This window comes from Pinus tabuliformis, chromosome 2_2, assembly GCF_031772625.1.
Source record: "Pinus tabuliformis cultivar Carrire ecotype Pingquan chromosome 2_2, CPIR1, whole genome shotgun sequence".
Classification (NCBI taxonomy): Eukaryota; Viridiplantae; Streptophyta; class Pinopsida; order Pinales; family Pinaceae; genus Pinus; species Pinus tabuliformis.
The window spans coordinates 873,808,289-873,812,244 of NC_142300.1; positions in this window are offsets into that span (position 1 = coordinate 873,808,289).

Below are 3,956 nucleotides of genomic sequence, written 5' to 3' on the forward strand. Positions count from 1 at the left end.
CCGGTTAGTAAGTCACTCTCTCCCTCTAAAGCTTTTGGTCCTTCCGGAGGTCTCGAGGATTTAATAAATTTCAACTCAAATAAGGGTATATGGAGATCTGTAGGGGGTATTCAAGTTACAGGTAAAGAATTTGGTGACAAAGGTAGCCATTCGGTTGTAAACAGGCTTGTATACACAAAAGGCTTCCTGCAAGAAGTCTCAGGGGTGGACAGGGTTCCCTCAGGACATGGTAAGGTTTCAATTCAGGGGGAAAATATCCAAACCCTTGATCCAGGAAAGGAAGAAGAGGGTGGGAGCCTGGCAGTAAGGAAATCAGGGATCACTATAGGAGGGTCGCTTGAAACCCTAACCGGTGAAGAAGTATACCCCTCCGCCACAAATGAGACAGTTTCTAATAAGGGCGTAGGAAATTCAATCGCAGAACCTGTAGGCAGAGAAGCAGAACCGGAACGGGAAAGGGCAGGGGATAAACGTAAGAAGGCAAAACCCTTAAAGAAGAAGCAGATTGCTGGGAATTTGGTTCTAGGCATGGATGTACAGGTTGAGGATGCTCTGGAAGTGGCAGAAAGTACCCTTGTGGGCAGAGCCAGAGGGAGGTTTGTCTCAAGTAAATTTCTAAAACATTGGGTGGAGAGTCAATGGAAAGAGACCCCGACAAATTCTTTCAAGACTGCTACTCTGGCAAAGGGCTGGTTTATGATCAGATTTGACAGTAAGGAAGCTATGGAATGGGTTGAAGGAAGGAATTGGGCCTTTGGGAATCGCCCAGTATTTTTCAAAAGATGGTCTCCTTTATTTGATGCCTCTAAGGAGAAGGTCGAGGAGTTCCCAGTCTGGGTAAGGGCTCCCAGTCTGCCCCCCTTCCTGTGGGTGGATTTTGTCTTTAAATCTATTGGAAACCTCTTGGGCACTTACTTGGATGCGGACAGATCTTTTCTTCATACTCATGAAAGAGCAGTGGCTAGAATCTTAGTAAGGCTTAACCCAAAAGAAGGATTAGCGGAATCTATTTCATTGCAGTACAGGGATTACATCTTCGATCAGCCTCTGGACTATGAGCATCTTCCATTTCGATGCCATCGCTGCCATGAGTATGGGCACCTGGCAAGGGATTGCCCTCTGGGCAAGCGCAAAAGAAGGAACCATAAAAAGGATGAGCAGTGGGAAGATTTTCTGAAGAAAGCAGAGGACCAAGCGGAGGAGATTATTCCCAAAGCAAAGCCTATGGAAGGGCTTCATACTCAGGAAGAAAAGGCCTCGCTTCAGGATGCAAAGGAACCAGCACTAGCAACTGAAGATCTGAGCTGCATGGAAAAGACCTCTGATGTTCCGGCCGATATCCCTGTTAAAGACCCTTCCAGTATGCAGCCTGTCCCTCCCAATTTGTCTGTAAATTCTGAATCAAAAGTCGATTGCACATCTATGGGATCTCCCCTGTTAGATAGATGTAATGATGCCCTCCAAAACATTGAAAATCTCTCGACAGCTTTTCCCTCCATAGATCTGAACTGTGATGATAGCTCCTTAAATAGTCTGTGTGCTGGTCCTTCCCCTCTTGCTTTCCATTATAACCTTAGATCTCTCAGTAAGAAATCTGATTGTAATCCTGAGATTCTGGATTCGGTGGGTGGGTTAGGTGTTGAGTCATCAAAGAGTATTAAAAAAAAGGTCAGAGGTTGGAAATCCAACCTCTCAAAAGCTCAAGTAAAAGCTAAGTTTGATGTGGCTGATGGCAAACAAATGTCGATCCCTCGGGCGCTTAGAGCAGCTTTAACCCCTGAGGCCGTTGCAAAATGATTTGCCTTTCCTGGAACTGCAGGGGTTTAACCAGTAAACCCAAAAAGCTGGCGTTGAAGGAATTAATATCTCGTTACAATCCAGATTTAGTTTTTCTCCAAGAGACCTTAGGCAAAAGCGTGGACATTGAATCAACCCTCAGATCCTCTTTTCCGGGATGGGTCTTTATAGCTTTAGATGCTTCTGGTCATTCGGGGGGTCTTGCTATCGGCTTCAGGGAAGGCAGTTTGAAGTTTTTAAATTTTTGCGGTATGTCTCACGTTCTGGGAATGGAGATTTTTTCCCCTGCTTTTGATATCTCTCTTTTGTTCATTAACGTTTATGGGCCCTGTCAGGGAAGGGTATCTTTCTGGAACGATTTCCTATCAAAAGCATTGCTGAAAGATAAAAATCTGATAATAGGAGGAGACCTAAATTTCTCTGGTGGGAATGCGGAAGCTTGGGGGCCCTCAGCTAGGGAAGACCCGTTGTCAAATTTCTTTGTAAACGCCCTTCATGCTCATAAACTAATAGATGTGAATATTATCAAAGCAAAACCAACTTGGAGGAACAGAAGAACAGGGGAGGAGAGAATAGCAAAAAGGCTGGATCGTTTTCTTATCAGTGAAATGATGGCTTCCAATATCCCACTGTTCCGGCAATGGGTAGGTGAAGGGGGGAACTCGGATCACTTCCCCATTCTACTTGATTTTTCAAAGTCCCCTCCTAAACCAGCTGCTCCATTCAAATTCAATGCCTCTTGGCTTCAAGAGGCTTCTTTTATTCAGCTTTTCAGGAATACCTGGAGACATTCGGGTACCAGTCCTATGGAGAACAAAGGAGCTTTCTTTATGAAGAATCTAAAAAGACTTAAGAAAGCCACCATTGAATGGGCCTCAGCCAGAAGGAAAAAACAAAATGAGGATTTGGCCTATATTGACGATGCTCTTCGAGCATTAGAAGATCCTGAGGCTGATGCATATGCCACCCAGGAATCGAAAGAAAGAATTCTGGCTCTGCAAAAGAGTAGAGAAAAAATCTTGCTGGATAAAGAAGAGGAATGGAGACTTAAAAGCAGGGCGATTTGGCTGAGAGTGGGGGATGAAAACACAAAATTTTTTCATAACTATGCAAAAGGGAGGAAAAATGCAAACACAATATGGAAGCTGAAGGATTCTGATGGAAGAGAAGCCTCATCTTTTGATGCCCTATCAAACATGGGAAAGGCCCATTTTCAATCTCTGTTTTCTGATCCTGGTGGGGTTTCTCTAGCTGAAGTAATCAAAACAGCCCAAGCTTTTCCTCGTTTTGTGGAGGGAGAGGAAGCCGAAAATCTTTTTAGAGAAGTGACAAAGGAGGAAGTAGAAAGTATAGTAAAATCAATGGCAAAAGATAAAAGTCGGGGCTGGATGGTTGGACCATCGAGCTTTTTATCCATTTTTTTGATTCGATTGGGGCCGAGCTTACAGAAGTGGTGGAGGAATCAAGGAGGAAAGGAGAGATATACGCCCCTTTTAACGCAACTTTCATCGCCCTTATTCTGAAAAAGGAGGATCTAGAAACTTTTGAAGATTTCAGGCCAATATCCCTACGCAATGCTATTTATAAGATCATTGCAAAAATCATTGCAGTTCGTCTGAAACCGATTTTATCCTCTTGTATTTCAAATGAACAATTTGGGTTTTTGGACGGTCGTCAAATCCATGAAGCAATAGGGGTGGCCCAGGAAACTGTTCACAGTATAAGGCAATCAAACAAAAAAGGGGCTGTGTTAAAAATCGATCTGTCCAAAGCCTATGATAGAATCAGCTGGAATTATCTCAGGATGTTACTGACTCATCTGGGCTTCAAAGTGGAGTTTATTAACTGGATCATGGGATGCATTTCAAGTGCAAGTTTTTCTGTTTTAATAAACGGGGCTGCCTCTCATTTCTTCAAAGGCCAAAGGGGGCTAAGGCAAGGATGCCCTCTTTCTCCTTTGCTTTTCCTATTTGCAGCAGAAGGCCGCAGCAGGTTGATTTCAAAAGCGAGAAGATCAGGTTTGGTAAAAGGTTTGGAAGTCGCTGTAAATTTGTTTATTACCCATCTGCTATTTGTTGATGATATTTTATTATTTACAAATGGGAGTTTGAACGAAATTAAAGAGCTTAAATTCATCCTTGACTTGTTTTTGAAAGCTA